Source organism: Bufo bufo, chromosome 3 (assembly GCF_905171765.1).
Source record: "Bufo bufo chromosome 3, aBufBuf1.1, whole genome shotgun sequence".
NCBI classification, from domain to species: domain Eukaryota; kingdom Metazoa; phylum Chordata; class Amphibia; order Anura; family Bufonidae; genus Bufo; species Bufo bufo.
Genome location: NC_053391.1, coordinates 440960663 through 440984410, shown reverse-complemented (window position 1 = coordinate 440984410; position 23748 = coordinate 440960663). Strand labels below are relative to the sequence as shown.

Sequence of the window (23748 nt, the reverse complement as noted above, 5' to 3'; positions counted from 1 at the left end):
AGGACACAGGCAGCTCAGTAATATGTTGCACCAAGCACCACTACACTACACCCCCCCTGTCACTTATTAACCCCTTATTCACCCTTGATCACCCCTGATCACCCCATATAGACTCCCTGATCACCCCCTGTCATTGATTACCCCCCTGTCATTGATCACCCCCCTGTAAAGCTCCATTCAGATGTCCGCATGATTTTTACGGATCCACTGATAGATGGATCGGATCCGCAAAACGCATACGGACGTCTGAATAAAGCCTTACAGGGGCGTGATCAATGACTGTGGTGATCACCCCATATAGACTCCCTGATCACCCCCCTGTCATTGATCACCCCCCTGTCATTGATCACCCCCCTGTCATTGATCACACCCACCACTGATAGATGGATCGGATCCGCAAAACGCATACGGACATCTGAATGGAGCCTTACAGGGGAGTGATCAATGACTGTGGTGATCACCCCATATAGACTCCCTGATCACCCCCCTGTCATTGATTACCCCCCTGTAAGATCCATTCAGATGTCCGCATGATTTTTACGGATCCACTGATAGATGGATCGGATCCCCAAAACGCATACGGACGTCTGAATAAAGCCTTACAGGGGCGTGATCAATGACTGTGGTGATCACCCCATATAGACTCCCTGATCACCCCCCTGTCATTGATTACCCCCCTGTAAGATCCATTCAGATGTCCGCATGATTTTTACGGATCCACTGATAGATGGATCGGATCCGCAAAACGCATACGGACGTCTGAATAAAGCCTTACAGGGGCGTGATCAATGACTGTGGTGATCACCCCATATAGACTCCCTGATCACCCCCCTGTCATTGATTACCCCCCTGTCATTGATCACACCCCTGTAAAGCTCTATTCAGATGTCCGTATGATTTTTACGGATCCACTGATAGATAGATCGGATCCGCAAAACGCATACGGACGTCTGAATAAAGCCTTACAGGGGCGTGATCAATGACTGTGGTGATCACCCCATATAGACTCCCTGATCACCCCCCTGTCATTGATCACCCCCCTGTAAGATCCATTCAGATGTCCGCATGATTTTTACGGATCCACTGATAGATGGATCGGATCCGCAAAACGCATACGGACGTCTGAATAAAGCCTTACAGGGGCGTGATCAATGACTGTGGTGATCACCCCATATAGACTCCCTGATCACCCCCCTGTCATTGATTACCCCCCTGTAAGATCCATTCAGATGTCCGCATGATTTTTACGGATCCACTGATAGATGGATCGGATCCGCAAAACGCATACGGACGTCTGAATAAAGCCTTACAGGGGCGTGATCAATGACTGTGGTGATCACCCCATATAGACTCCCTGATTACCCCCCTGTCATTGATTACCCCCCTGTAAGATCCATTCAGATGTCCGCATGATTTTTACGGATCCACTGATAGATGGATCGGATCCGCAAAACGCATACGGACGTCTGAATAAAGCCTTACAGGGGCGTGATCAATGACTGTGGTGATCACCCCATATAGACTCCCTGATCACCCCCCTGTCATTGATTACCCCCCTGTCATTGATCACACCCCTGTAAAGCTCCATTCAGACGTCCGCATGATTTTTACGGATCCACTGATAGATGGATCGGATCCGCAAAACGCATACGGACTTCTGAATGGAGCCTTACAGGGGCGTGATCAATGACTGTGGTGATCACCCCATATAGACTCCCTGATCACCCCCCTGTCATTGATTACCCCCCCTGTCATTGATCACCCCCCCTGTCAGGCTGCATTCAGATGTCCGTATGATTTTTACGGATCCACTGATAGATGGATCGGATCCGCAAAACACATACGGACATCTGAATGGAGCCTTATAGGGGGGTGATCAATGACAGGGGGGTGATCACCCCATATAGACTCCCTGATCACCCCCCTGTCATTGATTACCCCCTGTCATTGATCACACCCCTGTAAAGCTCCATTCAGATGTCCGCATGATTTTTACGGATCCACTGATAGATGGATCGGATCCGCAAAACACATACGGACATCTGAATGGAGCCTTATAGGGGGTGATCAATGACAGGGGGGTGATCACCCCATATAGACTCCCTGATCACCCCCCTGTCATTGATCACCCCCCTGTCATTGATCACCCCTCTGTAAGGCTCCATTCAGACATTTTTTTGGCCCAAGTTAGCGGAAATTATTTTTTTTTTCTTACAAAGTCTCATATTCCACTAACTTGTGTCAAAAAATAAAATCTCACATGAACTCACCATACCCCTCACGGAATCCAAATGTGTAAAACTTTTTAGACATTTATATTCCAGACTTCTTCTCACGCTTTAGGGCCCCTAGAATGCCAGGGCAGTATAAATACCCCACATGTGACCCCATTTCGGAAAGAAGACACCCCCAGGTATTCCGTGAGGGGCATATTGAGTCCATGAAAGATTGAAATTTTTGTCCCAAGTTAGCGGAAAGGGAGACTTTGTGAGAAAAAAATAAATAAAATCAATTTCCGCTAAATTTTGGAAAGAAGACACCCCAAGGTATTCGCTGATGGGCATAGTGAGTTCATGGAAGTATTTATTTTTTGTCACAAGTTAGTGGAATATGAGACTTTGTAAGAAAAAAATAAATAAAAAGAAAATCATCATTTTCCACTAACTTGTGACAAAAAATAAAAAATTCTAGGAACTCGCCATGCCCCTCACGGAATACCTTGGGGTGTCTTCTTTCCAAAATGGGGTCACTTGTGGGGTAGTTATACTGCCCTGGCATTCTAGGGGCCCAAATGTGTGGTAAGGAGTTTGAAATCAAATTCTGTAAAAAATGACCAGTGAAATCCGAAAGGTGCTCTTTGGAATATGGGCCCCTTTGCCCACCTAGGCTGCAAAAAAGTGTCACACATCTGGTATCTCCGTATTCAGGAGAAGTTGGGGAATGTGTTTTGGGGTGTCATTTTACATATACCCATGCTGGGTGAGAGAAATATCTTGGCAAAAGACAACTTTTCCCATTTTTTTATACAAAGTTGGCATTTGACCAAGATATTTATCTCACCTAGCATGGGTATATGTAAAATGACACCCCAAAACACATTCCCCAACTTCTCCTGAATACGGAGATACCAGATGTGTGACACTTTTTTGCAGCCTAGGTGGGCAAAGGGGCCCATATTCCAAAGAGCACCTTTCGGATTTCACTGGTCATTTTTTACAGAATTTGATTTCAAACTCCTTACCACACATTTGGGCCCCTAGAATGCCAGGGCAGTATAACTACCCCACAAGTGACCCCATTTTGGAAAGAAGACACCCCAAGGTATTCGCTGATGGGCATAGTGAGTTCATGGAAGTTTTTATTTTTTGTCACAAGTTAGTGGAATATGAGACTTTGTAAGGAAAAAAAAAAAAAATCATCATTTTCCGCTAACTTGTGACAAAAAATAAAAAGTTCTATGAACTCACTATGCCCATCAGCGAATACCTTAGGGTGTCTACTTTCCGAAATGGGTGTTTGTACTGTCTGGCCATTGTAGAACCTCAGGAAACATGACAGGTGCTCAGAAAGTCAGAGCTGCTTCAAAAAGCGGAAATTCACATTTTTGTACCATAGTTTGTAAACGCTATAACTTTCACCCAAACCATTTTTTTTTTTTTACCCAAACATTATTTTTTTATCAAAGACATGTAGAACAATAAATTTAGAGCAAAATTTATATATGGATCTCGTTTTTTTTGCAAAATTTTACAACTGAAAGTGAAAAATGTCATTTTTTTGCAAAAAAATCGTTAAATTTCGATTAATAACAAAAAAAGTAAAAATGTCAGCAGCAATGAAATACCACCAAATGAAAGCTCTATTAGTGAGAAGAAAAGGAGGTAAAATTCATTTGGGTGGTAAGTTGCATGACCGAGCAATAAACGGTGAAAGTAGTGTAGGTCAGAAGTGTAAAAAGTGGCCTGGTCTTTAAGGGTGTTTAAGCACTGGGGGCTGAGGTGGTTAAAGTGGATTTTGGAAATGTTCTGAAAAATTAAAAAATTTGCTTCTAAGCCTTCTAACGTCCTAAAAAATAAAATAACATTTATAAAATGATGCAAACATGAAGTCGACATATGGTAAATGTAAAGTAATAACAATTTTGTGAGGTACTACTGTCAGAAAACCAGAGAAATTCAATTTTAGAAAATTGCAAATTTTTCCCAAATTTCTGTACATTTTGGATTTTTTTTTATAAATAAAGGTAAAACATATTGACTCAAATTTATCACTAACATGAAGTACAATGTGTCATGAGAAAATAGTCCTAGAATGGCTTGGATAAGTAAAAATGTTCCACAGTTATTACCACATAAAGTGAAACATGTCAGATTTGCAAAATGTGGCTTGGTCTTGAAGGGGTTAAAGTTAACATATTTAAATTAGATGTTTTTCAATAAACTTTCCCAAAATAGTTTTAGAGCTTAATATGCATGTATTTGTTATCTATTAGGACTTGAATAACAATTGTGTGGTACTAATCAATCTTTATTAACAAACCTCTGGTAGCAAAACACAGTGGATTTTCTTTCCAAAATGTAAGGGTAGAGACATAGGCCCTTATTTATCATGCCTTCACTCCAGAATTCTGGCTTCAAAAAGTCACAAAATATGGCTTTTGTGAATTTTTTACCTTACTTGCCCAAAAATTTTATTTAATAATTTTTTGCATTCTTACTAGTGTTGGGCGAGCATGATTTATGCTTTCTTCTGCCTCCCTATTGGTTTCAAGGAGAAGGCAGATATGTATACATTAATAAGCTCTTGATATGAGTTCTTTGATGGGTCCTTACGATTATACCTACATTGAGCCAGGCTAGCGATGCGGTCCGCGGATTGGATTCTCCCTTATCATAAGCGCGCATGCGCTAACTCCTGGGAGCTTCACAGCTCATCTGGGTACTTGCGTACCGGCGCACACCTCCGGGAGGCGGGGCCTCTGTTATATCTACTCGGCGTGTGTACGGCTGCGTACGGCCATCACAGCGTCGGAGCTCGTGCGCATAACAGTGCTGGGCACTTGCTTTCACGGGCGTCCTAAAATTAGCTCCTGATGACACGTGGCATATTCATGTCACGTAGAAACGCGTTGAGCCGATGTCAATGCCTTTAGGACACGGTTCTGGAGGCAGGGTGTGAATGTGAATGGGCGGTTATCCTCTGAGATAGTTACCACTAGCAACAAGTATATAGGTGTCCTGAGAGTTAAGCCTCATAGCACTGATATCAATGTGGATGATGATTGAGTGAGTCCACTGAAATTGTAACACACAATGACTGCGGGTGGTGTATGTTATTTGGATGATTGGTTCAAAACAGAGACCGTTCCATACATAGCCGAGTGCAAGCAGTGTGTGTGGGACCAAGCGCATCTATTAGCAAACCCAGCATACAATAACTGCTGATGCCGTATCCTGTATGGATGACTGGTTGTGAACTATAGACCAGATTATATACGTTGAGTATAGTCAGTGGGGCTATATATACAGCTCTCTCAGAGAAGTTAGCCACCATTTGAATACTTGTAGTTGTCAGCTTTGTTGTGGACACAGAGGATTGCTGTCGTCACACCCTAGCCAATAACTAATCTGGACCGTGCCCTTACTCCTTTGCTTGCAGACTATTAGCAGCACACTGCTAGCGAGCATAGGGATTATTCCAGACTTCACCATTTAAGTCTGGTTGCCTGACGGTCACACAAAGTAATACACAGAATTTCCCCCCTTTTTAAATGGATTATAATAAATACTTCATTGTTTTCTTTTAATACGTCCCTAGGGCTGTGTTAATATATAATTCACGAACGTAAACCATCATATTTAATTAGTGTGAGATAGGTTTAAGGATAAGACAAATTTATCAAACAACCTGTGATATTTGATAAATGTGACATAAAGTAATCCAACGCAGACTTAAGCAATACTGACTTTAAATATTACCACCATAGTGCCCACAGTGAGGCCACGATGGAGCCAAAATTGTACTGTCCAGTGGTTTTACCGCAAATCTGAAAGTTTTAAAATTGCTATTAATGTTTGTGTGGTTTTGCATGTTAATAATATTTGTACCTACAAACCTTGGCCTCACTGTGGCCATTGCATGGATCCACATTTGCAAATCATTTGGGGAAAGATGCAATGCATTCAGTGTGACACCCGGGACCCCTGCCGATGAACACTGCAGCCTCTTCCTAGGCCAGTGACATCACTGTACATCGTGGTGAGTCAGGGGGGCATGTGTTTATGTCTAGTTCACATGGCCCAGATTCATTGTATACAATGTTTTTAACTCATTCTTTGTTGTGTCTGTTGCTTTAAATAAATTTGATATTTTTATAGATGTGCGGCTACTATCTCCGTATTCTTTTCTCTTCCGTGTATCACTGTACATCGGTCACATGTCCTAGTTGCAGATAAGCCCCATTCAAGTCAAAGGGGCTGAGCTGCAGTACCAACCACTGCCACTATACGATGTACGGCGCTGTCCTTGAAGAGCTGCTGGGAGCCTGCATCGCTGACCAAAGCTACAGTGAGCGCCGCCGCACCCTGAAACAGCTGATTGGCAGGGATGCTGGGACTTGGACCCCCGCTGATGTGATAATGATGATCTATCTTGAGGATAAGACATCATTATCTTTTCCAGGATAATCCCTTTAAAGACTATTTTTATTATTGATCTACATCTACAGATAGTTTAGTCTAGAAAACATATTTACATCTAATATCTATCTATTTCCTATCTATCTATCTATCTATCTATCTATCTATCTATCTATCTATCTGGGAAATTCTGATTGAATTCAACCTGTATTTATGTGTGTTTTCTTTACTGGTAAAGACATTTTCACACGAAATAGGCCATTTTATGCAGCAGGGCAACTATCTAATAAAATCCTTTGACTTTAACACTGCAGCTTTCCAGGAAGTTGTTAGCACATCCCCAGAGCATCCCTTCCTTGTTAGCTATATCTTTGCAGAGTCAAGCTCTATTGATTTATTAAACACACTGGCTGTGCCACAGTGATATGCATTCTGTAAATCTAAAGACTGCAATGACAACGTTATCAGAAATAAGTAAACTTATGAAATCATGAGTTAATGTCACTTTAAAAATATTTAAAAATATTTGAATTCAAGCTCTTGTATTGTCCTAGATTCCATTTAAGTAATGCCCTTACGGAGCTAAGCTGCAGTGTAAAGCAGGACAAACAATGAGTTGGTGCCCAGAATCTGCCTCTTGCTGAAGCGCAGGTCATCTGATCCTGACACGGTGGCCACCATGTTGTTGACTTGTAGTAGAGGCATCACCTCTAGCTGTATCCCATATTCATTGCAGGGACACAGTAAGGCCCCTGCTCTGATACAGTGATCTGCAAATGCAAAAAATATAACTATTTATGACTGAACATGGAGAAGAGGAAAATTACATGTAAGTGATACACAATTTACTCCCGGTCAGTGTGGGTCATTGTAATCCCTTTAACTGCATTAAACTTGGGCCTATGTTTCTAACGCTTATCAATGTCATTGACTGTTATATCTGTTATTCTTGTTTTGGGACTCACTGCTGTATCCAACATAAACAGAATACACCTTATAATATATTTTTCTAGGGTTCGGAGCTCAGTTTTCCTGATACAAATAGTCAAAACCCCTGCTTTCTTACTCACTTCCATAGTTAAAATTCTGGGAGCCATTGCTCAAGGTGATCTACGTATCAAGGACAATGGGTGCTCCCCCTAGTGTTGACTGCAGGCAGTTAGAATTTTATCATACTTTCAGTATATACCATGTATCAGGTAATTTGGATAATTTTCCACAAATAGCTACTGCTTTGCTCATCTTCATGGAGAATCTAAACCCTAAATTATTCTGTGTCATCACTCTGGTGTCTCCAGAACTTGGCATCATGTCTGTTATTATTATGAGCTCCTGTCATAAATCACATTACATTTTATGACTCCTGTAACAAGGATCTTACTTTATTAGATTATAAGATCAAACTTATAAAAGTCACTGGTTACTTACTGATGTCAACAAGTCTGTGGGTTCTAGACCTGTACCATTGATCAGCGGTTGTAATCTGGGGTTGGGTAGAGACTGCAGCTTTTCGGTAATATCAGGCTTATGGTCAGGGTGATCTCTTGGCCCATCATAGACTCGACACGTCATGAAAGACATGGAGTCACTAATTTACCTTTTTGGGAAAGCCTGTGATCCTGCCATTCTGCAGGCAGGATATTAGATGGTCTCTTATAACGCTGTGCTGGAAAATCGCCGTGGGTTCCCCATCATCTGCCAAGGAAAATGCTATGGCGAACACCCCACAGTCATAGGTGTTTCTCTGCTGATCCACGTTAAGAAATTTGAGATGTTTCAGGGGCTCATTAACCACTACACTGTAGATCAGGGGTCGGCAACCCCCGGAACACGTGCCAGAGATGGCACGCAGGCCATATTTGACTGGCACGCAGTCACACTGCATCACAAACTCACTGCACCTTAAATTTTTTTTAAATCTGACTCGCTACACAGGGTCTGCTAGGCTCTTCCCGCATGCTTCTCGCAGTGCCAACCAGCTACGAGACTCCACTGCTCATGGTGGCTGGCTGGCTGAGTACTGATGCGCTACACAGAACCCATCACGAAGGTCCGCCCCTCACGCTTCCCGTCGTGCCAGCCATCTTCAGACTCTGCTACCCCACAGGCTGGCTGCTGTACCGCTAATGTTCCTCGACTGCTGTTCTGCTGGCGCAGCTGACAGCATAGAGATGGGATTAATGACACAGGTGACAGGGTAATAGTGACACAAGTGACAGTTAAGGAGATGGGATTAGTAGTGGCAAAGGTAACAGCAGCAGGGGCGGATTAAGTGCATGATAGGCCCGGGGCTGTCTACCCAACTCGGGCCCCCCTCCATTTTAGTTTTAGTTTTTTTCTGTATGAAGAGGCTTGCGGTGCTTCGTAAGCGCCAAAGTCTCTTCCTAGGCCATATGACATCACATTCATCAGTCACGTGGCCTAGGTGCAGCTCTGTCCCATCTGAGTGATTGGGCCTGTGCTGTAATACCAAGCACAGTGCTATCAAATGGACAGCGCTGTGCTTGATAAGGAGCAAAGAGGCTGTGGCGCTCACTGGAACATCGCAATCTCCTCAAACAGCTGATTGGCGGGGTGCCAGGAGTCTGACCCCCACCATCTCATAACTCTCTGGGTACAGATTTCATAGATGTTACCTGCAGTCCTATGTAACACCCCACATAACACAGTGAACTATTGTGTTATGTGGGGTGTTACATAGGACTGCATGGAACATCTACTACATTATCTGTACACAAAAAGCTAGCACTGTTATCTGGGCTGTTACATAGGACTGCAGGTGACAAATTACAATTTTAGTTGCCAAATTTAAAATACATACGATTATTATAAAAAAAGACTTGGAGGAGAAGATGAGACGCAGGTCACAGTAGTGAGCCAGCTCTACATATAGGGGGATACAGAACCACATACATGAGTTCTCCTGTCATGTAGACCTTCTCTTTCCTCTTCTCCTCCGTTTGACCCAGACCGCCATGACAAATTCTTTCAGCCACATCCCGCCTCTACAGAGTTTGTTACACAGACATGTTAGATTTCATATAATTGGGGTAATTTGTCAAACTGGTGTAAATACAACTGGCTTTGGTGCCCATAGCAACCAATCAGATTCCACCTTTCATTTTCCGAAGGAGCTGTCAAAAATGTAATAGTTCTACTTTACACCAGTTTGATCAATTACCCCAAAGGTCCCTAAAGTGTCTACAGCAGTTATAATGTCCCCTAGAGTGCCCCCAGTAATAATAACACCCTATATTGTGCTCCAGGTAATAATGCCTGTATAGTGTCCCCAAAAATAATGTCCCCTCATAGAAACGCCCCCATACTGCCCCCATATAGTAATTTCCTCCACACTGCCCCCACATAGTAATTTCCCCCACACTGCCCCCACATAGTAATTTCCCCCACACTGCCCCATATAGTAATTTCCCCCACACTGCCCCATATAGTAATTTCCCCCACACTGCCCCCATATAGTAATTTCCCCCACACTGCCCCATATAGTAATTTCCCCCACACTGCCCCATATAGTAATTTCCCCCACACTGCCCCCATATAGTAATTTCCCCCACACTGCTACCACATAGTAATTTCCCCCACATTACCCTATAGAGTAATTTCCCCCACACTGCCCCATATAGTAATTTCTCCCACACTGCCCCATATAGTAATTTCCTCCACACTGCCCCATATGGTAATTTCTTCCACACTGTCCCATATAGTAATTTCCCCCACACTGCCCCCACATAGTAATTTCCCCCACACTGCCCCATATAGTAATTTCCCCCACACTACCCCCATATAGTAATTTCCCCCACACTGCCCCATATAGTAATTTCCCTCACACTGTCCCCATATAGTAATTTCCCCCACACTGCCCCATATAGTAATTTCCCTCACACTGCCCCCATATAGTAATTTCCCCCACACTGCCCCATATAGTAATTCCCCCAGCACTGCCACCATACAGTAATTTCTCCAACACTGCCTCCAATGTAGTAATTCCCCCCACAAAGTAATTTGCATATTACACATGTACTTGTGAACTGCAATCCTGTTAAATAGGCTGAATTCAAGGCAACTACAAAATGAACAGTTTGTACAGTATGGGAGGGGTGATAAATTGAGATGGGTTTTGCTCACCAGGGTAAATCTTAAGTGGAACAACCTTACAGGTACAGACCGGTAGCAGCTCTAGTCACAGCGACTAGTGTTCAGCGCGAATATTCGAAAAGCAAATTTGTCCGCGAATATCAGCATTTCGAGAATTTGCTAATATTTAGAATATACTGTTATATATTTGTAATTACAAATATTAGTTTTTTGTTTTTTTAACCCAGTACATTTCAGGTGATCTTCTAGCTTGTGGGCCAATAAGAAGGCTTTGCCACAGCTTAACAACATCCCTAGCAACCAATAGAAAAGTTGTCTACCCCACGCCAATATTTTGTGCGCATTACGCAAATAATACATTGCCGATTTTTTCGCAATTCACGAATATATGATGAATATTCTACAAAATATTCGCAAAATATTGCAAATTCGAATATTGCCCCTGCCGCTCATCACTAACAGCGACAAGCAGCTGAACCTACGAAATCACGAGACAGAGATAACCAGGGTTGAGCTGCCACAAAACCCAACTTGTTTTATTGTCCTGATGAAGGGGGTAATTCACCCCCGAAACGCGTAGACGTAATAAAGCCATTTTAACTACACGCTTCATCTATATGGTATCCTTGGCAGCACCCGCAGTAGAGGTTCATCTGTTTTTTATCCGGCACAAGCTTTAACAAAACCCAAATAGTGATGGCATCCTGCTATATTTTCTGTGGATTTTTCTGGGCAGACAGGTAGGAGGTGGAGGATGAGCCCTGTTGGGGTAGCATGATCAGTCATTGATTACCTATCCTTTAAAAGGCTGTATGAGGTTGAGTCATTTGCTCCACAGAGTGTAAAAGGCGGAGGGTAATGAAAGACATTTTAACCTGTTACGGACACAGGGCATACAGGTACGCCCTGATGTCCTGGTACTCAAGGACACAGGGCGTACCTGTACACTAGTGGCGTCGCTACAGGGGGGCGAGGGAGGGCAATTGCCCCCCCTATGTTATTCTTTGCCCCCCCGGGTGCCCCCCCGCTGATTCCCCAAAGCAGCTGCTCTGCTTAATGGCCGGTGAATACTAATGAGCGCTTCCATTATGGACCAGGAAGTGGTGAACGCTATGTACTTACCGCTTCCTGGTCCTCGGCTGCGCAGGGCTGCGCACAGCGTGAGGGCGCTCTGTGACCTCACGCTGTGCGCGCCAATTCAGAGCACAGTCGACTGAGGAGAAAGAAAATTGCAGGCGGCGTCCAGGAGCAGGAGAGGTAAGTGTTTTTTTATTTTATAAAAAATGAGGCTGCTGGGGGCATAATAGGGGCTAATGAGAGGCATAATGGGGGCTAATTAGAGACATAATGGGGCTAATTAGAGACATAATGGGGCTAATTAGACTATTAGAGGCATAATGGGGCTAATGAGGCATATGGGAGCTAATGAGGCATATGGGGGCTAATCAGGCATATAGGGGCTAATAAGATGCATAATGGGGGCTAATGAGAGGCATCATGGGGGCTAATTAGACTATTAGAGGCATAATGGGGGCTAATGAGGCATAAGGGCTTATAATGGGGCTAATGAGGCATAAGGGCTGATATGGGGGCTAATGAGAGGCATGGGGGCAGACATGGGGGTGATGAGAGGCATAATGGGGGCTAATAAGAGGAATAATGGGGGCTAATGAGGCATAAGGGCTTATAATGGGGGCTAATGAGAGGCATGGGGGCTGATATGGGCATGATGAGAGGCATAATGAGGGCTAATGAGAGGCATAATAACAGTGTCATCCACAGATGCCCCCATAACATTGTGTCTTCCAGAGATCCACCATAACAGTGCGCCTGCGCACTGACGAGAGACAGAAAGAAGGGGAAATAATCCGCGGAAGCAAGCAGAGGACGGAACAGCAGACGACTGAATAGCTTCTTTTGTAAGCAAATTGTTTTATTATAAATGTATCCCTGCATACCGCAATTCTCTCGTATTTTGTAATCTTATTTATATATACTTATTTTGTTTTTGCCCCCCCCCATTTTTGACTGTGGTATCTTTGTGCCCCCCTCTATATTGTTCCTAGAGTCGCCACTGCTGTACACCCTGTGTATTTCCGATCACCGCCACTCGGCAGGCGGTGATTGGAACCCGGTGCCTGCTCAAATCATTGAGCAGGCACCTTGGCTAAATGCGAGGGGGGTCCCGTGACCCCCCCGTGTCGGGGATCGCCGCAAACCACAGGTCAATTCAGACTTGCGGTTTGCGGCTTTTCACTGTTGCGGCGGTGCCATCGGGTCCCCATGCAGCTGTAGGGGGGACCCAATGGCATGGAAGGCAGCGCGATACCTTCCTTAGGCATTGGCGCTGCCTTCTGGTGACGAGCCTGTGAGATCCAGCCCCCTGGATCTCACAGGCCGGGAGCTGTATGAGTAATACACACAGTATTACTCATACAGCCAATGCATTCCAATACAGAAGTATTGGAATGCATTGTAAAAGGGATTAGATCCCCAAAAGTTGAAGTCCCAAAGTGGGACAAAAAAATAAAGTAAAAATAAAAGTTGAAAAAATAAAGTTTTTCCCCCCAAAAATTAAAAGTTTCAAGTAAAAATAAACAAAAACGTCATTTTCCCCAAATAAAGAAAAAAAAAATTGGTAAAAAATAGAAAATAAAAATAAAAATAAAAAATGACATATTAGGTATCACTGCGTCTGGATCGACCGGCTGTATAAACATATCACATGACCTGACCCCTCAGGTGAACACCGTAAAAAATAAAAACTGTGCTAAATAAACCATTTTTTTGTCACCTTACATCACAAAAAGTACAGTAAGTTAAAACAGTAAGCGATCAAAAAGGCGTATGCCCACCAAAATAGTACCAATCTAACCGACACCTCATCCCGCAAAAATGAGACCCTACCTAAGACAATCGCCGAAAAAAAATAAAAACTATGGCTCAGAATATGGAGAAACTAAAACATCATTTTTTTGGTTTTAAAAAAGCTGTTATTGTGTAAAACTTAAGTAAATTTAAAAAAGTATACATATAAGGTATTGCCGCGTCCGTATCGACCGGCTCTATAAAGATATCACATGACTTAACCCCTCAGTTGAACACTGTTAAAAAAAAAAAAATTTAAACGGTGTAAAAAAAAGCCATTTTTTGTCACCTTACATCACAAAAATGGTAATAGCAAGCGATTAAAAAGTCATACGCCCCCCAAAATAGTGCCAATCAAACCGTCATCTCATCCCGCAAAAATCATACCCTACCCAAAATAATTGCCTAAAAACTGAAAAAACTATGGCTCTCAGACTATGGAGACACTAAAACATGATTTTTTTTTGTTTCAAAAATTAAATCATTGTGTAAAACTTACATAAATAAAAGCCGGAATTAGACGTACCGGTAATTCAGTTTCCACGAGATCACCACGACGGCTACGAGGAGATTGACCCCTGACCTCTGTAGGGGCAGGAACAGAGAGAGGGTTTAAATCCCCCCCTCCCACCACCAACACCAGTGTGTCCAAAATTACAAAGACAAAAAAAGTGGTGAGAACAAAGCATAACAAATCAAGAGGGTATTACTTCATAACCTCCCAGGAAAGTTAATAAGGGGTAGGGAAAATACGTGCCGTCGTGGTGATCTCGTGGAAACTGAATTACCGGTAAGTCTAATTCCGGCTTTCCACCTCATCACCACGACGGCTACGAGGAGATATAAAAAATTATAGCCATGGGGGGGGGGGGGGGGACCGCCTGAAGGACCTTACGTCCAAAAGACAGGTCTGAACTGGATAGGTCTAACCTATAGTGCTTAGTGAAGGTGTGAATGCTAGACCAGGTAGCAGCTTTACAGATATCATCCAGGGAAGCTCCTGCCCGCTCGGCTTGGGAGGAGGACATAGCTCGAGTAGAGTGGGCTCTCAAATTTGTGGGGCAAGGAAGGCCCTGAGACTCATAGGAAATGGAAATGGAATCCCTGATCCACCGAGCTAAGGAGGACCTGGAGGCTTTTAGGCCCTTATTCTTAACTGAGAAAAGGATAAATAGGTTATTAGATCTACGGAAATCTTTAGATACCTCAAGATATCGCAGGACTGAACGTGTCACATCCAGAGAATGGAAGCTAGACTCCCTATCATTAGAGGGATTACTGCAAAAGGAAGGTAAGACTATCTCCTGGTTCCGGTGGAAGTCTGATACTACCTTAGGTAGAAAACCTGAATCTAATCTTAGGACAATTCGATCATTGGTGATGCGGCTGTTTTTAGAAAAAGGTGTTTGATAGAACAACTGGCCAAGGGCTCAAACAGGGCGAGGGTCAGGCCTGTGAGCACCGTATTGAGGTCCCAATTGGGGATCCTAGTTTTCAGGGAGGGACGAAGTCGAGAAGCGGCTCTCATAAATCTCCTGATTCAGCGATGATTGACTAGGTCTTGATAAAAAAAAACAGGCTAGGGCCGAGACCTGTACCTTCAGGGTGGAAGGCCTGAGACCCAATTCAAGTCCCTGCTGGAGGAAATCTAAGATCTTCTGGAAGTTGGGTGGCTCTAGATTTGGGGCAGGACTGCCGCTCCAGGAACAAAAGCGCTTCCAGATTTTCAGATATATAGAGAAGGTAACTTTCTTCCTACTTGCTTTTATGGTAGAAATCACCTGATTAGAAAGTCCTTGTGATCTCAACCTCTGGACTTCAGGATCCAGGCAGATAACTTGAGGAAACTCGAGTTTGGGTGAAGTATCGGCCCTTGATGAAGAAGGTCCCTCCTGGAGGGAAGAGGCCACGGGTCTTCTATCGATAGGTTCTTTAAGGAAGGGAACCAGCTCCTTTTCGGCCAATAGGGAGCTATTAGGATCAGAGTCGAGTTTTCTAGGTTGAGCTTTTGAATTACCCTGGGAAGCAGAGGCAAGGGTGGGAATGCGTAGCAGAGATCCCAGTCCCAAGGAATCGTCAGCGCATCTAGAGCCCAAGGGTTGTCTCGAGGGTTCAATGAACAAAACGTTGGCACCTTTGCATTCTTCTTGGAGGCAAACAGGTCCACCTGCGGAGTGCCCCACTTTTCCACCAGAGTCTGGAACACGTCCTGATTCAAAGACCATTCGGTATGGTCTATCAACTGACGACTGAGATAGTCTGCCTCCACGTTTAGTATCCCTTTCAAATGAATTGCGGAGATGGACCTCACGCGGGACTCTGCCCAGTCGGAGATTTTTCTTGCGATGGACATCAGCTTCTCCGATCTCGTGCCTCCCTGATGAGAAAGGTACGCCACCGTCGTCGTATTGTCGGAAAGTATTTTTATGTGATGACCCACAAGGAGGGCTTCTGCCGCCTTCAGAGCTTTCCTGACCGCTTCCATCTCCCTGAAGTTGGAAGATTGGGAGCGGGTTATTGGAACCCAGGAGCCCTGAAAGAAGTGATCTCCCACTTTCGCACCCCATCCTTTTTTGCTTGCATCCGTGAGAACTTGGATGTAGGGGGTCTTCTCCCAGGCGACTCCCAAGGACAGGTTGGCTGAACATTTCCACCAGTTCAGGGAGATCTTCACCGCAGGGGGGATCAGAACCTTGTGGTTCAGTGAGGACTGTCGTCTGTCCCAAGATCTGAGGATCCATAGCTGAAGAGATCGAAAGTGGGACTGGCTCCAGGGAACGGACGGGATGCAGGATGAAAGAAGGCCCAGGAGGCTCATGGCTTCTTTTATGGGACAAGACCTCCTGTTCTGAAACCGACGAATCTTCAGTTGGAGGCTTTTGATCTTGTCTGGTGGAAGGAAGGTACGTTGAGCCCGGGAGTCCAGGATGACCCCTAAAAACTGGATAGTGCTGGAAGGTACAAGATGTGACTTTTTCTGGTTCACCAACCATCCTAGATCCTGGATGAGAGATAGGAAGGTTAGTAAGTCTGATCTCAGATTGTCCTCCGAGTTCCCAACCAAGAGGAAGTCGTCCAGGTATGGAACAATCACTAGTCCCTTTTGTCTCAGGAAGGCTACCATCTCGACTACCAGCTTCGTAAAGATTCTGGGTGCAGATGATATCCCAAAGGGGAGGGCCGTAAACTGGAAGTGGCTGGTTTACCCTCCTGTGATCCTGGATAGCAAATCTTAGGAGCCTCTGGGATTCCAGATGAATTGGGACGTGGTAGTAGGCGTCCTGAAGATCTACTGAGCACATCAGGGCGTTCTTCCCTATTAAGGGGATCAGGGATTTTAGGGATTCCATCCTGAACTTTCGACAAGTTATGAATTTGTTCAAGGCTTTCAGGTTTATAATTGTACGGAAAGACCCCTCTTTCTTCTCCACCAGAAAAAGGCTTGAATAGAAGCCCTGCCCCAGTTGAGAAGGGGGGACCCGTACTATCACGTCCATAGCTAGAAGGCTCTGAATTCCCTGTAGGATTTTTAAACGAGTGCTGGAGGAGCCTGGATTCGTAATGATGAAGCGGTTTGGGGGAGATGAGGAAAGTTTGATTCAGTAACCGAATTTTATGATGTCCCTGACCCAAGGATTCGGGGTAATGGACTCCCACGGAGTCAGAAATTTCCTCAATCTCCCCCCCACGCTGGCGTCATTGCTTGTCGGAGGACTTACTTTGGGAGGAAGAGGGGTTACCTCTACCCCTACCCCCTTTAGAATAGCTCCAACGCCCTGACTTTCCCTTATCCCTGAAGGGTTTATTCTGGCTAGAGGGGGCCTGAAAGGGATATTTCCTTTTAAAGGATCTTTGCTCAGGGAAGCCCTTCTTCTTGTCCGTGGCCTTTTCCAGGATACGGTCCAAGACCGGGTCAAAGACATATTCCCCCGAAAACGGGATGGAGCATAGCTTCATTTTTGAAGTATTGTCGCCCGACCAGCTCTTCATCCACAAGGCGCGGCGGGCAGCGTTGGAAAGCCCAGCATCCTTCGCGGCGAATCTAACAGATTCGGCCGAGGCGTCTGCCATGAAGGCTGTGACGGACTTCAATAAGGGGAGGGAACTGAGTAGCTCTTCCCTTGGGGTATTATCTCTAATGTGATTTTCTAACTCGTCAAGCCACAACCTCATGGACCTAGCTACCGAGGTGGCCGCGATGTTAGCTTTTAGATTCAACATGGCCGCTTCCCATGATTTTTTCAGGAGACTATCCGCCTTCCTATCCATAGGTCACGCAACTGTGAGGTATCTTCAAAGGGCAAGGCTGTCTTTTTATTGACTTTAGCGACCTGAATGTCCACTTTGGGAGTCTCATTGAAGATCTTCACCTCATTAGAATCAAATAATAGCCGGTTCTTGAAGGATTTGGGAACCCCCAACCGTTTCTCAGGGTTGGACCATTTGTCCAGAACCATGTCTTGAATATTTTCGTTAATTGGAAACACGCGGGTTTTCTTAACCCGGAGTCTCCCGAACATCTCATCTTGTATTGAGTGGGCTTTTGGGGTATCTTCTATCCCCATCGTGGCCCGGACAGCCCTTAAGAGGTCTGGCATCTCATCTAGCGAGAAACAAAATTTCCTCTCTGACTCAGCCGTGTCAATATCAGAGAAAACCTCCTCGTCCTCCCAGGCTCTAGATGTAGAGGCATCTTCCCCTGTTACCTCCGGGTCAGATAAGGAGGGAGAGGGTTCCCTTCGCCTTTTCGGTGGAGGCGGGTCCCTGAGAGGGGGGGAAATTTGGGATAAGGAGGTCTTCACTTCATCATGGATCATAGACCTCAGTTCCTCAAGGAAGGAAGGCTGTTCTTCCGCAATGACACTAGAAATACAGTCCTTGCAGAGTTTCTTGCGATAATCGTCCGGAAGCCGTTTGAGGCAGGACACGCATTTGGCCTGTTTTCAGATTTTTTTTCTGGGCCTCCTTAGGAGCCTGGGGGAAATAATCCCTATCAGCCATGAAATAAATGCCATGGAGAAAAAAAAAAAGCCCCAAGCCTGAGAAGTGGAGGAGGAGGAGTAGGCAACCTGGTACAGTGTTTAAGAACAAGTAGCAGAGTAACAAGCGCTTCCCCACAGGGGACTTACAGTAGGCAGCACAGGAGGGTCTCCAGGGGAGCGGGGTTCAGCCGACATGACCGCACACAGCTCCAGGTATGCCGTACAGGAGGCATTCAGCGCTTGCTGGCGCCAAAATTTGAAGCTGGAGACGCTTCCTGGATGACGTCACTTCCCTCGTCCACCGGAAGTGACGTCGGCCGCCCTCAGAAGCACTTCGGTGCGCACCCGGCGAACGCCCCAAGGGCTCGGCGGGAGATCGCAGCCGGGAGCAGGCTCACATCTAATAATGGAGCGAGGCCTCCCTCCTTCACCCCTGCCCAGCATTAGTACGCCGACCGCAGGAGGGCAGGGGGAACACCGGTAGGTGCCAGGAAAAGAACCATCTTCATCTCCCCACAGGGAGACTCTCTCTGCCCCTGTCCTCTGTAGGGACAGGAAACACTGGTGTTGGTGGTGGGAGGGGGGATTTAAACCCTCTCTCTGTTCCTGCCCCTACAGAGGTCAGGGGTCAATCTCCTCGTAGCCTTCGTGGTGATGAGGTGGAAAAATAAGTATACATATTAGGTATCGCCACGTCCGTATCGACCGGCTCTATAAAAATATCACATGATCTAACCCCTCAGGTGAACACCGTAAAAATAAAAAAATAAAAACGGTGTAAAAAAAGCCATTTTTTGTCATCTTACATCACAAAAAGTGTAATAGCAAGCAATCAAAAAGTCATATGCACCCCAAAATAGTGCCAATCAAACCATAATCTCATCCCACAAAAAATTAGACCCTATCTAAGATAATCGCCCAAAAACTGAAAAAACTATGGCTCTCAGACTATGGAGACACTAAAACACTATTTTTTGGTTTCAAAAATTAAATTATTGTGTAAAACTTACATAAATAAAACAATTGTATACATATTAAGTATCGCCGCGTCCGTGACAACCTGCTCTATAAAAGTACCACATGATCTAACCTGTCAGATGAATGTTGTAAATAACAAAAAAAAACTGTGCCAAAACAGCTATTTCTTGTTACCTTGCCTCACAAAAAGTGTAATATAGAGCAACCAAAAATCATATGTACCCTAAACTAGTACCAGTAAAACTTCCACCCTACCCTGTAGTTTCTAAAATAGGGTCACTTTTTTGGAGTTTCTACTCTAGGGGTGCATCAGGGGGGCTTCAAATGGGACATGGTGTAAAAAAAAAACAGTCCAGCAAAATCTGCCTTCCAAAAACTGTATGGCATTCCTTTCCTTCTGCGCCCTGCCGTGAGCCCGTACAGCAGTTTACGACCACATATGGGGTGTTTCTGTAAACTACAGAATCAGTGCCATAAATATTGAGTTTTGTTTGGCTGTTAACCCTTGCTTTGTAACTGGAAAAAAATATTAAAATGGAAAATCTGCCAAAAAAGTGAAATTTTGAAATTGTATCTCTATTTTCCATTCATTCTTGTGGAACACCTAAAGGGTTAACGACGTTTGTAAAATCAGTTTTGAATACCTTGAGGGGTGTAGTTTCTAGAATGGGGTCATTTTTGGGTGGTTTCTATTATGTAAGCCTCACAAAGCGACTTCAGACCTGAACTGGTCCTTAAAAAGTTGGTTTTTGAAAATTTCTGAGAAATTTCAAGATTTACTTCTAAACTTCTAAGTAGGGTTGTCCCGATACCGATACTAGTATCGGTATCGGGACCGATTCCGAGTTTTCTCGGCGGTACTCAGCCGCCGATACCCCGCCCCGATACATAAATAGAATACTATGGGCGTAACTATGGGCGGGGCCCCGCCGCTCACCGAAGTATTTATAAACGTGAATCCTTATCCTGTTGTTAAGTTGAACTAACGCTGCCCTCTCCCATGTTCCCATGTCCCCCCTGTATCCCCACAGCACTTACTTAAGCTTCCATAGCAGGCAGAGCAGACGGCAGCAGTAACGTCACTCACTGACGTAGAGCGCCTGCTCCGCCCCCTTTATGAGTGAAGCAGGCGGGGCAGGCGCGCGACGTCAGTGAGTGACGTTACTGGTGCCGTCCGCTCTGCCTGCTATGGAAGCTTAAGTAAGTGCTGTGGAGATACAGGGGGATACAGGGGAACATGAGAGAGGGCAGCGTTAGTTCAACTTAACAACAGGATAAGGATTCACGTTTATAAATACTTCGGTGAGCGGCGGGGCCCGGTGTATTGGGGGACACTGTTATGAGGGGGATCTGTGGATGACATATAGCAGTGTCAGCCACAGATCCTCCCCATAACAGTTCCATCCACAGATCCCCTATAACAGCACCATCCACAGATCCCCCACCAAATAACAATGCCATCCTCAGATCCCCCCACCCCATAACAATGCCATCCACAGATATCCCACCCCATAGCAGTACCATCCACAGATCCCCCATAACAGTGCCATCCACAGATCCCCCATAACAGTGCCATCCACAGATCCCCCATAACAGTGCCATCCACAGATCCCCCATAACAGTGCCATCCACAGATCCCCCATAACAGTGCCATCCACAGATCCCCATAACAGTGCCATCCACAGATCCCCCATAACAGCACCATCCACAGATCCCCATAACAGCGCCATCCACAGATCCCCCATAACAGTGCCATCCACAGATCCCCCATAACAGTGCCATCCACAGATCCCCCATAACAGTGCCATCCACAGATCCCCCATAACAGTGCCATCCACAGATCCCCCATAACAGTGCCATCCACAGATCCCCATAACAGTGCCATCCACAGATCCCCCATAACAGCGCCATCCACAGATCCCCATAACAGCGCCATCCACAGATCCCCCATAACAGTGCCATCCACAGATCCCCCATAACAGTGCCATCCACAGATCCCCCATAACAGTGCCATCCACAGATCCCCCATAACAGTGCCATCCACAGATCCCCCATAACAGTGCCATCCACAGATCCCCCATAACAGTGCCATCCACAGATCCCCCATAACAGTGCCATCCACAGATCCCCATAACAGTGCCATCCACAGATCCCCCACATGACAGTGCGTCATCCACAGATCCACAGATCCCCCAAAACGGTCACATGACATTTAAAAAAAGTATCGGTATTCGGTATCGGTGACTACTTGAAAAAAAGTATCGGTACTTGTACTCGGTCCTAAAAAAGTGGTATCGGGACAACCCTACTTCTAAGCCTTGTAACGTCCCCCAAAAATAAAATGTCATTCCCAAAATGATCCTAACATGAAGTACACATATGGGGAATGTAAAGTAATAACTATTTTTGTAGGTATTACTATGTATTATAGAAGTAGAGAAATTGAAACTTGGAAATTTGCCAATTTTTCCAAATTTTGGGCAAATTTGGTATTTCTTTATAGATAAAAGTGAATTTTTTTTACTCCATTTTACCAGTGTCATGAAGTACAATATGTGACGAAAAAACGATTTCAGAATGGCCTGGATAAGTAAAAGCGTTTTAAAGTTATCACCACTTAAAGTGACACTGGTCAGATTTGCAAAAAATGGCCTGGTCCTTAAAGGGAACCTGTCACCTGGATTTTGTGTATAGAGCTGAGGACATGAGTATCTACACTCACCTAAAGAATTATTAGGAACACCTGTTCTATTTCTCATTAATGCAATTATCTAGTCAACCAATCACATGGCAGTTGCTTCAATGCATTTAGGGGTGTGGTCCTGGTCAAGACAATCTCCTGAACTCCAAACTGAATGTCAGAATGGGAAAGAAAGGTGATTTAAGCAATTTTGAGCGTGGCATGGTTGTTGGTGCCAGAAGGGCCGATCTGAGTATTTGACAATCTGCACAGTTACTGGGATTTTCACGCACAACCATTTCTAGAGTTTACAAAGAATGGTGTGAAAAGGGAAAAACATCCAGTATGCGGCAGTCCTGTGGGCAAAAATTCCTTGTGGATGCTAGAGGTCAGAGGAGAATGGGCCGACTGATTCAAGCTGAAAGAAGAGCAACGTTGACTGAAATAACCACTCGTTACAAAAAGCATTTGTGAAGCCACAACACGCACAACCTTGAGGCGGATGGGCTACAACAGCAGAAGACCCCACCGGGTACCACTCCTCTCCACTACAAATAGGAAAAAGAGGCTACAATTTGCACGAGCTCACCAAAATTGGACTGTTAAAGACAAAAATGTTGCCTGGTCTGATGAGTCTCGATTTCTGTTGAGACATTCAAATGGTAGAGTCCGAATTTGGCGTAAACAGAATGAGAACATGTATCCATCCTCTGATGGCTACTTCCAGCAGGATAATGCACCATGTCACAAAGCTCGAATCATTTCAAATTGGTTTCTTGAACATGACAATGAGTTCACTGTACTAAAATGGCCCCCACAGTCACCAGATCTCAACCAAATAGAGCATCTTTGGGATGTGGTGGAACGTGAGCTTCGTGCCCTGGATGTGCATCCCTCAAATCTCCATCAACTGCAAGATGCTATCCTATCAATATGGGCCAACATTTCTAAAGAATGCTATCAGCACCTTGTTGAATAAATGCCACGTAGAATTAAGGCAGTTCTGAAGGCAAAAGGAGGTCCAACACCGTATTAGTATGGTGTTCCCAATAATTCTTTAGGTGAGTGTAGATGGCCGCTAGCGCATTCACAATATCCAGTCCCCATAGCTCTGTGTGCTTTTATTGTGTAAAAAAAAACATTTGATACATATGCAAATTAACCAGAGATGAGTCCTGTCCCTGACTCATCTCACGTACAGGACTCATCTCAGGTGAATTTGGAAATGTATCAAATCGTTTTTTTTTTACACAATAAAAGCACACAGAGCTATGTGGACTGGATATTGTGAATGTGCTAGCGGCCATCTAGCAATCCATGTCCTCAGCTCTATACACAAAATCCTGGTGACAGGTTCCCTTTAAGGTGAAATAAGGCTGTGTCCTTAAGGAGTTAATATTTATTTGACTTTTATATGTAATGTCAAGGTTGCCAACGTTCAGAAATTTTTGGACAGTCCGTAAAAATAGGTGACTTTTTTCAGTGTCCA

The 23748-nt window shown here is 44.7% G+C and overlaps 1 protein-coding gene across 2 annotated transcripts in view; it reads left to right on the top strand.

Annotated features, from left to right (window-relative positions):
- The window catches only part of NMS (neuromedin S), an 84884-nt gene that overhangs the window by 45740 nt on the left and 15396 nt on the right, over positions 1 to 23748 (top strand). The window lies entirely within an intron of this gene.